The 14862-nt window shown below is 38.3% G+C and overlaps 1 long non-coding RNA gene across 1 annotated transcript in view; it reads right to left on the bottom strand.

The window, feature by feature from the left end:
• Positions 1–14862, bottom strand: part of LOC110471132 (uncharacterized) — a 112308-nt gene that overhangs the window by 87058 nt on the left and 10388 nt on the right. The gene's annotated exons all lie outside the window — the stretch shown is intronic.

The following is a 14862-nucleotide window of genomic DNA, read 5'->3' as shown; positions in this document are numbered from 1 at the left end:
TCAGTTCTGAGGTGCCATAACCCCAGGGTTGGGGGCTTGATCCCTGCATGATTCCATCCTTGTGGGCCCCTTCCAAGTCAGAATATTCTGAGATTCCGTGATATCTCATACAGCTCACCACTGCAGAGTCAGGCAGTGCTTTTTTGAATAGAAATGTAAAGTTCATAATGGAATTAGTGAGAGTGATGCTTGCGTATCAAAACCCCAAATTTGGCTCCCGTTCTGCTTCAGTTGATGAAATACACTTTAAAATCTAGACATTTAATAACCCTAAAAGCCTGTAGTGCAAAATGAAAAATCGCTGTACAAAAAGAAGAAACTTTTTTGCTTAACCTGCACAACTTTGTAAATGTGAATATTCCTGTGCTAGCCCAGAACTTGCTGTTTGTTTGTTATTGCCTCTCCCATGAAATTGATTCCCTAATTTCCCTGAGTGCAGAGAAGGGCTCGTCTGCTTTCTCTAATCACAGAGGAAAAAGCAATAAATTATATTCAAGCAGAATACATTTACAGTATCTTCATGCAGTTGGTACAGCACGTGCATTTCCAGCTGATTCTCCCATTAAAATCACATCAGTGTGGCCAAGTCACCTTATTCTCAAATTTTATCATTTGCACAGATTTTGCTTCTGGAGGGGCAACCAAAATGTCTCAGAGGACAAAGCACTTGGACCACTTCATTTTCAGCTAACTCCAAAATCAAATTAAGTTTTCAGTGGAAAACTGACTTGAAAATTTTGGAGTTAACTGGCAAGGATGCTCTGAACATTTATTTTAAGAGCCAGGGACTTAAATAGGTGTTTGGCAGCTGAGCTGCAGACAGACTTGGGGCTGAGTCACCTTTTAGTCCTGCTCACAGTTACCTCGAACATATTCACCATTTCCACCTCCAAAACTTGCTGTACTGGTGAAGAAATTAGAAATCTCTGACAGGCAAAGGGTGAAGTGTGAACTGTGAAATTTGGTTACGAATTGCTCACTCTGAACAGGAAGGGCATGGGCAAGAACAACCCTATTTTGGATTCTCCACGATTTCCCGCTGGTATTATTCTTAGAACAAGTAATTATATATTTAACTACTTGCAAGTTTAAAACTTAATCTCATTTCCCATTTGTACAAAGCAATTTGAGGGGGTTTCTCTGCAGATTTCTACAGACACAATATCTTCAAGATCTACCTTGTTTATTGGACTCTTCAGCAATTTTTAGAAATTGTTGCCCTGTGCAGTCAAATAGAATTCAATACCTTATTTATAGCACACATTTGATTCCTTGCTTTGTAGTTGTTTCTTCATTGGCAATTTCAGTAATTACCGGAGTGCTCTGCAGAGCAAGAGCAATGAATTAAGCTTACTGTGAGCACAGATAAGAACTCAGTGAAATAAAACAAAAATAGTCACACAAAACAGGGAAAATGTTAAAAAAAAAAATCAACCTATAAGCTCGAAGAAGAGAGTTGTGTAACACTTTCTAAAAAAGCCAAGAAAATATTAAATTTACCAGTATTGACACTTCAGTATCCTCCACACAAAAGTTTGATTTGGAAGAGTAGAAATTGGCTGCTTTGCAATATTAGATCCTTATTTCCCTCCCAGTAGAGACATGACTGAGGGCATCAAAGCCACCTGCAGAAACCAGAGCCATTGCCAGATTTCTGTCTCCTAGAGCAGAGCTTGGCTGCACTGAAGCCCAGCTGATAATGTTTACATCTCCTCTATTATTGCCTATGAATGTTATAGTTTTATCAGATTATTAATTCTCATTTGTTATATAGATCTCATGCTTTGATTTGGCTTTTCAATTGATCAGCACTTCTTCAAAAACAAGCACCATTAACATTGATTTCACTCTTCCCTGTCAAACTGACTTTTATTTGCAATATCACCCCTTCCAACTTTACTCCCAAAGAGCCACTATTATTACAAGTGGGTGATTATCCATGTGGGTCCTCCTGATAGCAAGGAAACAACACTCATAAAATAGTTTTTTGTGGCCACTAAAGCAATATCAATATTAAGCAGATGATGAGAAAAAACAGAGCCCATCCTTGCTGAAAGAACTGTCCAACCTGGCTCTGTAGTATTCCCTGCAATAATGTTATCTGTTCCACTCAAGGCTCAGAGAGGAACAAAGCAGCTTTTTTTTTTTTTTTTTTTTCTGCTCCCATCCCCTTTTTAGAGGGCTGAAGAGGTGATGTGCCATTTGTGTGTGTCAAAGTTTTGCATGTAGAGTTGCCAGTTCCCTGTTTTTAAAGGTTTCCTGACTCAGTGGGGATTTCACAGTATTTAAGCAGATAAAAATTCATTTTGAGATTAACAATCACACCTTGGGAAGACCACAAGACCTTTACAAGACATCAAAGACCTTAAAGACCTTCCCAAGACAATAAATGATCAGTGTTTTTACAGGGGAAACTCACCTTGGCCTTTGGGTGCTATCAACCTCTCAGCATTTCTTCAAATCTGAACGCTTGAAAAAAGCCAAACCTATCAGGAAAAACAAAAAACTGGGAAAAAAACCTCTTGCTTTTGGAAATAAATTTTACTGACTTTGGATGCATGATCTCTTAGTCTAGATCCCATCTTTGCTGCTTGAATTGCAAGATGAAAATAATATGAAAGATGAATATGACAATCCTTGGTCTAACCACTAAATGGCACAGAGAGATGTACTCAGCTAGCATGGGCAGCACTCAGCACCACCTCCTAATGAAAAATGGAACTCAAATTTTGGGTTGGGGACATAAATTTTTCCCTATTTTCTATTTCTGATCTCTCAGCAGCTATGCAAGAGCAATATCTGTCAGTATCAGAGTTACTTACACCACACCATACTAGAAAATTCAAGATCAGCCTATGCACCCTGCCTGCACTAAAGAGCATGGATATGCAGGAAAGTAGATGGTAAACATGTTTTTTTTATTGATTTCTTCTGCAGTTTTTAACAGTTTTTCTCAAGTGTATAAATTTTAATTTAAAATGCAAATTTGTACACATATAATTGACTAAAATATAGTGGAATTAGTACTGTTAGCAGTGATTTATTTCATGTCACCAAGAGAAAAATCATAAAAACTAACATGACACAGAAGAAAAATTCCTATTAGTTAAAAGCTTTGTAGCACAGCAAACAATTCCCACTGATGAGTAAAAAAGGAGTTGTTATGTAGACTGAATATATCTTAAATGATAAGCAATTACAAATTGACAACACTGCTCTAATGGAATGATAATGGCTATCAAGGGTAATATCCAATAATAACAGAGAATAAGCAACTGAGCTAATAGATCAATTAAACCTACAAGAAAATTTGTGCCCACTTTGTCACAGTGGCTGTTCCAAGAGCGGATATTCTACATGGAACAATCTCCCACAGCCAAGGGACAGACTAGATTTTTAACAACTCCTGTCTCAGAAGTTCAAAAATTAGGGAAAAATGGATAAAATGAGTGTTCAGCTAGGTGAAGAGAATATTTTGTAGGAAGTATAAAAGTTTGTCTTTGAGCCACTGTGATTCAAAATTCCAATCAAAAAAATTGGGTTATTTTCAATTTTTTTTCCTAGTTTTCCTTATGGATGAATCTAAATATTGTCAGAAAGGCCAAGATACGTTAGAACTAAAGAGAAGATTGAAATCCTTGGTTCCCCCACTGGAGAAGCCTCCACCTCCGTGGCAGCCCGTGCTGTTAAGCAGCTGAAGCAAACAGATCCACCAGTGTTTTATTTATTTAGTGCATTGCCAGCGCGCGGGCTGCACTTTATCACGGTGACGGCTGAATCCATCATCCTCTACCTGCAGCTATAATAGGAGTGCTCTCAAATCAACAAGTCTTTCCTTCAGAGTAACTGAACTGTAAATTGTCCTTGACCAGTCAGACAAACAAAAACAACCTTCCCTGTTAATCTGCTGAAGACAAACAGCCCGGTGTCTCCCCTCCTGCCAAGAAGGATGTCGGTGGCAGGGGCGGTTTATGCGCCGCATCCCTCACGCGGGGCCATCCCGCCCCCAGGTTCACCTGCTCAGTGAGGGATGCAGACAAAGATGCAATCCGACCTCTAAAAATGTAAAGAATCATTTTGTTTCTAGGGTCACGACGCTGGTTTTAATGGAAATGAGGTTTCCTGGGTTGTTAGGGTATATTAGAGACATACAAGTTTTTCTGCTGGACAGGAAGATCTTCCAATACCACAGGCGTGACATCCCGATAATCTTATGTTAAACACAGGCGAGTTTTTACTCTTGTGCATGACCAGAAAACCAATTTCCTAAAACACAATTAGAAAATTAACTAATGATGCCTGGGCTTCACTATTCTAAATTACTAGTTCACACACATATATATAAAAATTACTGGAAACACTTTTTATTTAATTTTCTGTGTTTCTTGTGGCAGCAACCGAGTGCAAATATTTTCTCTCTCCTCATCACTCTTTGTAACTGACTTTTTAAGGTGTTTTACCAAAAAAAAGCATTCCTGAAAGGCTCCATTAAAGAAATGCTGACACATTATGTTACAGTATGTTACAGTATCTTGGGTTCTATCAGTCACATTTCATTACTTTTACATAACATGGCTCTATTGATGCAACCTGATGTGACATGTCACACTGCAGTGTCAGCGACAAACTTCAGCTAAAAAGTTTTCCTCCTCAAAAGCCCTGTCTTGACAAAACACAGGAGGTATGACTACACATATTCCTTTATTTATCACCACAAATAAATAATTTAAATTAAGACTAACGCCACACCTGTGTGTTGGCATATAATTCCCTGCCACATTTGTGCACACCATGTGCAAAGTGGGTAATTGTTGGAGTGTTTTACTACTGCCACATCTTTATTCAGAACATCCAGAGGTGTCTGGGTCAACAGCTTCCTATTTATTCAAATTTATATTGACTAGCTTCAGAAGGCAAAGCTGACAAAATGATTAATTAGACTTTATAACTCATTGGCAGCCTGCAGTTTAATAGAATTAGCAGAGCTTAAGTTCATCTTTAAATACCATGACGGTTTTAATTTTAAAAACGTCAAATTACATTTTTCAGTCAGCACCAGATACGAGACGACTTATTCCAAACTTATGGGAAACCCAAAAAGGCTAAACAGTAACCATGTTTAGGATTGGATTTTTATGGCAATTTAAATCTTTAAGGAACAGATTAATATTTTCTTTTTCCCCACATTAACCAGCTGCACTCCCTGGGTAGGCAGCGAGTGGACCAGGTATGAAGGTTTTTATAGGGTTGGCATGTGGGATTTCTTGTGCTCCATCAAAAATTATTTAAACTGGACCAATTCAACAAAAATAGTGACAAACCCTACAAGGTAGATGTGAAAAGACTTACCAAATCAGTAGTAATGATGGCGTTTTGGTCTTAAATATGAAAAGGTCTACCTGGCCCTCCACAGGGGACATGACTATGAGAGGTGCCACATGTGCTTGTTTCATTGTCAACTCCTCCTGTAAGCTATTGCATTTCAAATACTAATATTTAAGTAATATTATTACATTATACTATTTATATTATATTATATATGTGGTATTATACAATAATATTTATGGTGATTCATATTTATATGCATACAAATTAAGTGGCATTTATACTGAATAAGAAGAATTCTGCTATTTTCCTCTTTATTCATCATCATTTCCATCCTCGGGTGCCATTATGTGACCTGACCTGCAGAAAGACCCTAAGACTTATTGTTCACATTTGCTTTGTTTTTATTTTAAAACATTTTCTAATGCAGAGAAACAAGTTTTATATTACCTTTCTATTTCACTCTGGAATGCTTTCTGCAAAAGGATAGATCAGACAGAGTAATGATATTCGTGCTAATAAGCATTTGTAACTGATAATTTTAGCCTAAGCTGTATTAAATATCAATTTTTACAAGGGATGAAATTTAGCAAAGGTGGACAGCTCTAATAAGAAACGGTCTTAGCATGCAAATCCCCATAATTCCTGTAACAGCTTGCTGTATATTAGTTTTTCAATCCTTATCTAGACCATAAATGTTGAAACTGTAGAAACAGGGGAAATACAAAATTCAGATTATGCTTTGACCCCAGCCATGAAAAACATGTACTTTTAACCAACCACTGAATTTTATAAAAACCCCTCACCCAATTAAAAGAACCCCACTTTGATTTCCAAAGGTTTGCAGTCGTGGCCCCTGTGTTCAAAGCTGAGTATTCCTGCGTTGGTGTGGGACTCAAAAACCCCAAATCCATTCAAAATTCAGGATTTCAATCGTGGTTGAACACTTGTCCTGAGCACAGGCAAAGCAGGGGACTCTGCTGACTTGCCCCTGTACCTTGGTGTCCTTGGAAAACATCTCCCTGGCTCCTCTGCATTCCCAGAACACACGTGAGTTACACCAGCTTGTGAGAAGAAGCTTTGATTTGAAAATAATGCATTAATTTAATATTAATAATGATTTGGCATTAATTCTGAACTTATTCTGTAGTGTTTTACTTCAGAGTCACCCCGGTTTACTTTACAGACACAAAGGGTGTTAAAAAAATTGGTGATTTACACATTTAGGTTGACATCACATATGAAGACCTTTTAAACAATACTTGATGAAGAAATGATGTCTTGGGGGAGATAATAATAGATGAATTGTACAAAAAAAAAAAAAGAAAAAAAATCTGAGTTTTTGCTGCATATCCAAGAGGAATTTAACACCATGACACCAGAAGCGTGCTCCAGACAGCAAAGGGAAACTGCAAGGAGAGATTTCCAGCAAGGAAAGGGCAAGATCAGAATGCCCACACTCTGCTGCTTTGCATATGATTTACATAAGCACAGACAGGATGAGCCACCCAGCCAACCAGAAACTGAATGAGAGGAGGTGGCAAACAGCAATAGCAGACAGGTCATGATCGTGTGTCAAAACACTGCAAGACCACAGGGAGAAAAAAGAGTGAGAAGCAGGATAAATAGAAAAGGATCTGGAGTTCAGGATATTCAGAACCCCTCAACTAAATGGGTTTTTCTAAAGAGGGCAATTTATTCACAGAATTACAAAAGTTAACCTAGAACTAAGAAACTCACTTATGATACAACACTGATTTTTTGTTTGCTTGTTTGTTTTCACAGACTGATTCTAAATGTTTTACAGTAAACACGTGGGTATTTAGTTTTGGGCCATACTGGCAAGTTCTCATTTTTTTTTCAACGAAGCAGTGGATCTCCAGGACACACAAGCTGCTGGAATTCTAGGTAGCCTTGCTGATGTGCCAAAATTAAAATCATAGAGAAGCACTTTTAGCACCTGCCTGTACTGCATCGATCTGAAAGTAAAGCATGGCACTATTTTTAAGAGTTTTTCACTTGTCCAAGGCAAAGTTAGAAACTCCCAATTAATACACATGCAGCTCTTTTTATGCTTAGAAAAAGTATTTAAAATGGTGTGGTTTCTGCTTGACTTGGTGCCAAATTAAGTGTAAAAAATGTGCAGTTTTTGGAGTAAGCAGATACTCCCCAAAATCTGCATCTCAGTACAAATGAAATTCTTGTCAGTTTTTGCAACTGTGAACAAATGCCCACGAAGTTCAGAACACTCTAAAGCACATAACACAATCTCAGTTTTATAACAGAAAAGTGTCATTTTTATGGACTGCAGCACAAACCTCACTGTTATTTCAGATATTTTGAATTAGAAAAGAAAATAAAATGCACATGGAACACCTTTTATGAAGCCAGAAATATCTACAACATGTAAATAGGCTTCCAAGAAACTGCAAGGCATTAGAGAAGAATAAAAAATATAAAGCTAGTGTATAAATATGCTGGAAATTCAGGGAAGGGGTACATATATATTCCCATAATGTGTAACAAAATCCTATCCTAACTTCTCTGGATATGTCATGAGACAGGAATTACAGTGATTCCATGAATTAGGAGGGAAATTATTTCCAATGGAAAATTATACACTGACTTTTGAACAGTGTGATATTGCGGTTTTGTTCCTACTCTTTATTTATTTTTTGTTTATATTCCTCAGTTATGAGAATCAAGGTTCCCTCTGAACCTGCAGAATATTGGGAACTGACCTGGTTTGATGTGCTGACCAGGAGGAAAACTGCAAACCCACAGAAAAGCAGTTTCAGGGGGGTGTTCCAGAAAATGCATTTTTCTGAAACCTTGATGGAATTCCCTCTTCATTCCAGGAACTGGACAGAATTTTCTTCACAGAGTGGAAGTGGCAGACTGTGATGGCAGGGAAACAGAAAATGGCCAGGGAGGGGGTCTGTGTCCACCTATGGGTTCTCATAAGCAATAGTGACATGTGGGTAAGGAAAACAGATCCCTGGAAATGAAATTAAATGAAATGCAGCAGAAATTTGCAGGTTGGGTTTTGATCATGGGCAAGCTAAGTCAAGAGGCAGCAGAGAAATAAAGCACTGCCTGTTAGCAGTGCAAAATCTGAGTTTTATAGAAAGTGCCACCAGACAGGGCTGATGGTCCTTCAGGAAGAGGCAATTTTCCACTTAAATGCATGTGGATATTAACGTGTGTAGTGCTGTGTAAATGAAGAAGGCAATCTATAAGGGACTTGGAGCAGGCACACTGAATGAGATTCAAAAGAGCCAATTCAGCATATAGGGGATACATGGCTGATCATAGAGCCATAATGAATAACAATATCCCTTTGATGTTAATTAGTTGCACTTGATAAGGCAGTGCTAGAGAGGCTTTACAGCAGTGGGGTAAAGAAAATCAGAATCTCAATAAGGCTTTCAGCATGCTGAAAACAATAAGGATTTTTTAAAAAGCAAAAAAAACAAGAACACTGTCAAGGAGCTCCTAATTCACTAGATCATCCAACCTCCAGAGAAAGAGGAAAGACTTCATAAAAGGCAGAAACAGAAGTATCAAAGGTACAGTTTTGTCAGAAACATCTATATTTCTTTTGCTTTTCCATACTACTGTAATTTTACTCTTTGCCTCTTTTATAATCAACATTTTACTTCCCCAAACCCATGGGGCACAAACAGGGTCACCCAGCCCAGCAAATTGCCACCATCCAAACACTGAACTTGCTCCCTGCTCCTGGATCTTCTTCCTTTGCTGTTTGGGAATCCATCCAGACACCAAAATGCTCAAAGAGTATTCCTGTCAGGCTTCAAAATCCCCAAGTCCAGCTGAAATTCAGGGTTTCATCACTGTTGAACCCTTGTCCTGAGCACAGGAAAGCAGGGGGCTCTGACCTACACCTTGGTGTTGCTGGAAAACAAGAAGTGCTGCTGCTTCCCTGCCTTGGCAATCCCGTGGGAGAGCCCAGCTCAGGGTCACAGGGACATGAAAGGAGAAGTACATATGTGGAAAAGCAATGGAAGAACAAAGGAATTAACCATCCCATAAATAATAATCCAAAAAATCAGAGCAGCAAAATATTTCACTGAATGAGCTCTATAAAACATCCAAAATTCTACTCAACTACACTTTCAACCTTTATATTAGTCTTCAGTTTGGGTAATTTTGTGAGTAAATCAGGTTAGAAAACAAGCCAAAATGATCATAAATATCAAGCACAAATTAAAATTACGGTAGAAAAAGCTCCTGTTCTTACTCCTAAATGATAAACTTCTGGTATCTCAACACATCTGCAGTGATTGTGTTTGCAGCATTAGTTTGATCAAAAAAATAAGAAAACAACCTTATGCATTTCTTATTAAAAAACCCAACCCCCTCCAAAAAACAGATCATACTTTGATTTAGGTTCTTATCAGCTGATAGCCTTAACTTCATGGCTATGTAAGGAGATGGAGGGAATGATTTATTGTTGACTGTCATTCTTTCTGGAGATGAATAATCTTCTTCCTCAGTATTAAAGTGGCTTTCAGGCAAATCAATCAACCATAGATCATGTCATAAGACTGTCTGCTGATGTTAATAAAGCATTTGGTAATAAGGATCTGTATGTGTTGTATTTATAGACACAGAAATGCTATAATGCCCTCTTTAAAAAGGGGACAATTGGCCTGTGGCATTGTTTAAAAATGAAGTTCAACACACAAGTTTCTTATTTCTCCAGGATATTTTACGTGCAAGAGTGCAACAGTTTGCCAGGAATGCTGTCTCAAATAAAGGGATTGAGTGAGGGAGAAAAAAGTCAACTGCAGGTGCAGCCTGAGTAATGAACATTATTAAATTTTATTAATAATGTAAATTATTATGTAAATTATTACATAAACTATTATGGTATTATTATTGTAAATAAAATATCCTTTTACTTATTATTAGCATTCCTGTATTTCCTAGGCTTCCTACATAACCCAAAGATTACCTTTTAGGTTATAAGGAAGAGAGGGATTAATGTGGAACAGCCTATATGTGAAGGCTTACTTTAAACCTGCCTCTTTTCCACTGTATATATCATAAAATGACAAGATAATGGATTGTCAGGGCTGCAGAACACACAACATTGCCCCGTGGAACTCCAGCACAAGCACACAGTCGTTTCCAGGTCAGGTATGCTCAGGAGTGGGTAATTTAAATTATCTATGAATTCTTTCCAGCTACTGAAAATTCATCACCTCCATATCTCCAATAATAAGGGAAAATGACATTTACTGCAGAATTTAAATATTTAGAGGAATGACTGAATAATGACTTAAGGTCATCAAATACAGTTTTGTAATTGAACAATGAAAGAACAAAGAATTAGAAATACATCAAGAGGCTTCTGGGAAATAGGGAAAGTGAATTCTTTCTAAATCCTAAAATTTTGACTTAAATTGTTTGCATATGTCAATTGTTGAGCTCTGCAAGCTGGTTTTCATGATTTGGACATGCCTTTCTATTATCTTTCTATTGCTTTTTAAGTAGAGGTTGACTACTAAGAACAGCTTGAATAAATAGTATTAAATAAATGGTCAGGAAGTAGGATTCCTCAGATTTAAAGGATTCCTCAGAATTTCTGAGTCTCATGATCATGTCTGTATAACATTGCAGACATTTTCCTTATTGGGCAGAGACTTGCCCTGTGGGAGTGAAAAAGCCAAAGCCAGGAACACTGACTCCACAAGGAGAAATAAGATAAGGTACAGCTAAAGCAGCAACCATGCTGGGAAGCTCCTTGCAGTGCAAAAAATTCAGTTTTGAACCACAGATGGTGGAAAACGAGATACTTGGAGGATTCAGAAGCTTTTTGCAGGGATATTGAAATGGGCAAATGAAGTGATCTGGGCAACTCTGAGTTTGGTGTTCACAAGGAAACAATAATTGGTAGTTCAAGGATAAAGAGAACACATTGAAAAAAAATAGGAAGAGATGATGAATCATAGATCAGTTTGGTTGGATTTGGAACAATTATGGAGAGAGCACTTGTAGAGCCATGGAATTGCTAAGGTTGGAAAAGACTTTTGAATTCAGTAAGTGCAGCCATCACCCTGAGCTCGCCACATCCCATTAACCCTGCAAGCAGTGTGGGGGAAGAGTCAGACCCTTGACATTTCCTTGTCTAAGACTAAGCATTTCACTGCAATCATTTCATTCTAATTCATGTGGATTTTTTCCTCCCCCACACCCTTTTCTATTTTTGTCCCCCATTTTCCTTCAAGATGTTGCAGTGGGCCAGGGTTTAGCAGCCTCCTGTGTGGATTTAGTTGAAGAACCAGTTAGATTGGTTACCTGGTTATACTGTGGAGTTATTTCCTTCCCTGATGGCACTGAATTAGATTGCTGGAGTGCAACCTTTACAATCTGTCACTTCTCCAGATCTTTTAAGTGCCGTTGATATCATCCTAGAAATTTCAATCACTAGAGTAGGAATAGCTCTGGAAATTATTGATGTCTATAATAAGGTAATATGTCACGGCAACAATGTCATTTTTGTATGGATTCCAGCTGGTGCAGATATTAAAGGAAATGAAATGGGAGATAAAGCAGTCAAAAAAGCTTTGCAAAATAATTCAGAAGTCATTGAGAAAGAGAATTCGGTCAGTCAACAAACAAAAAATAGCAAAGCCAAACAACTAATTCTGGCAGCTGAAGGTTAGAAAAGGATAAGGCAATTTACAACAGTAGAATATTCTACTGCTGTGCCCAGCTACCAAACCCCACAGAAATGGCAATAAAACTGTGCCCAAGAACCAAATCTGAGAGCAGATGAATTGCATCCAGGTGCTGCAGTGCCTTTTGTTAGATGTCCCTACCAGAACATCCTCACCCAAAACTGCTCCATTGCAAACTCATCCTAACAGACAGAATATTGTTCAGCAGAGGGCAGGATTTCACACACCACTTAAGAAACATCATATTTGTTCAAGTGGACATGTTCTCTTGTTGGAAAAATGTGTATTAAATCCAAATAAAAAAGATCCAAGAGGAATGAAAAATCAAGTTTTACCTTACAGTTTGCAATTACTGGAGCTAAAACTACCTGTTAAGTCATCCTTCCATATTTTTTCAGCTGAAGTATAAGTAAAATCTTAATACCATGAAATTTACAGTGTGTGCTTCCTTCAATGATAGTATTTACCTAAAATAGGTAAAAGTGGGATATTAAGCTCATCTAAAGGCATATTGGATACCTTTGCAGTAATAACCTGAAAAATTGAACACCCCTATCTAAAGACACAATCCCAAATCTGTCCTCTGGCAGTTAAAATCAGGCTGCACAGACATATACAGCAACCTAAATATAGGTAAAAGTAGATATTTGGAAAAGGAAGTTTGGGAGGGTCAAGGTCAGAGCACATTCCTCTTTCCTGTTGAAGAGACAGGATATTTCACACAGAGAGACATTATTTGGGGATAATATCAGCATCAGAAACACGGTGTGGAGAAAGTTTGCTTTTATTTTTACAGTCAGGTCGTGGGAGCTGACACCTGCCCATGCCAGTGCATCACTTTCAATGCCCTCATGCCAACACCGAAGACTTCCCATCATGAAAATCTTATTAAACCTCTGAGCATCAGCTCTGGGCTCTTTTCCTGCCTCTACCATGACAACAATTCCCTATTACACAAGGGCAAGAAAAAGACACCTAAGAACAAAAGTGGAAAAATCATGACAACATATAAAACACGGAGATGGTGTTCTGTGTAAATCACATTTTTAAAAATAGATACATGTTTTAACAGCAGTTCAAACATTAAAAGGAAAATAAAAAAAGTAAAAGGAAGGGAAAAAGAAGTTGAAAATATTTTACCGCCCTCCAGTGGTAAAATGTGAGATGGACAAGAACTGGCAGAGTTTTCGGGGAGTGTTTTTATTTCTTCATCTCTCCTAAAATCTCCCCAAAATATTGCAGATATGAGAAACTTAAATGCTCAAGAGAAGATAATACATGTAGATGTCAAAACCAGGACAAGTATATGAACATATGAATCTCACTGAACTTCTGCAAATCTTTCATCCCTCCCCAGTCTAGGCAATGAATTCCCAGAATGGAGATTTTTATATTCTTAGAATTCTGTTCATAGGATATGAAATTTTAGCATGATCTTGAGAGATTTAACCATTCATGTTAAATCTCTTGTGAGATTTAACCATTCAGTGTGGGGTTTTAATTTTTTTTAATAGGCGAATAGAGGGGAGCCTCAAAACCATCTTTTGATTTAACATGGAAGGCTGCAAACAATGAACTGTGAGCATGCCAATTTACTGAATCAGTACACCCAACATCCAAGCATCTCCATCCCCATGTCCAAGCACACCAACATTGTATTCTTATGGTAATGCTCAGCCAGAAGCATCCAGGGAATGGTTTTTCTGAATGGTAGGTAATCAAAATATAGCCTGATCTTAGGAAATACTTTCCTTGAGTCACTTTTGACACAATGTATTTTTGACAACTTTAACATTTTTTTAATTTCCCCTCCAACAATTAAAATTAATCCATAATAATTTTTCATTAGGTCTAGGTCACTGCAAGGTAGTCATCCTCTTAATGACTTTGCATCAAATTATTTTGGGTCTTGTCTGTAAAACTAGAGATGCCTTTCAACACCTCCTCAAGGAGGAGCAAAATCAAACAATACCTATTGTGCCTCCCCCAGAATCCCTAAATCCAGCAATTTTTCACTGCAGTGGTGCTGGGATGCTGTGGGACATGAGGGTCCCACCCAGCAGTGCAGACCTCAAAGACCCCAGCGTGGTGTCCTGCAGAAACAGCAGCTCTGCTGGACATCACCCTGGTGCCAAAATGTTAATTCCTGCAGAATTAATTCCTGTCCTGTTCCAGCCATCTGAAGCACCATCAGAAGAACCCAGTGAGGGTTTCAGAGTGCTCAATAAAGCAGCACAGCCTGACTGGTCTCTGTGGTGCTGCTGCAGCTCAGCCCAGGGCCCGACTCACAGAGTGCCTGGAGCTGCCCTCCCTGGGCTGCTCGTGCCCAAAACCAGAGCAAACACAAATATTGGAGACTGTCTTGCATACAACCTGTTTGCTCTGCTGTTTATTAATTCCTCATTCAGCTGTGCAAAAAAAACCATCTATAATATCACTTTCAAGCCTGGCTGTGAAGTGGCCAAGCAAACAAGTGTTCACTTCCCTGGGGACCAGCACAGCTCCTTCCCTCGGAGCGCCCCGGTGCCCCTGCTCCGGGGAAAATTCCACTACTGCTCTCCTTCTGCTGAGACATATGACTGCAAACATGCTCTTCTCACAAGCACATAAATGTTTCCTCTCAATCACAGCAAACGATGTCTGTCAGCTGCTCATTTCCTCACACTACATAGTTGCATGCTTTGTATTGAATTGTATTTTCCGTGATGAAATTGTCTTGCCTAATTTGAAATGGAAAAAAAAAAAACAACAACCCAATAAACCACAAAACCCAAACAAAATCAAAGCACAGAAAAACCCAAGGAAAAGCACTGAGCTGTTTGATTACTAA

This window comes from Lonchura striata, chromosome 4A (genome assembly GCF_050655825.1).
Source record: "Lonchura striata isolate lonStrDom1 chromosome 4A, ASM5065582v1, whole genome shotgun sequence".
Classification (NCBI taxonomy): domain Eukaryota; kingdom Metazoa; phylum Chordata; class Aves; order Passeriformes; family Estrildidae; genus Lonchura; species Lonchura striata.
The sequence above is the reverse complement of the archived record's forward strand: the minus strand, read 5'-3'. Positions and strand labels throughout refer to the sequence as shown.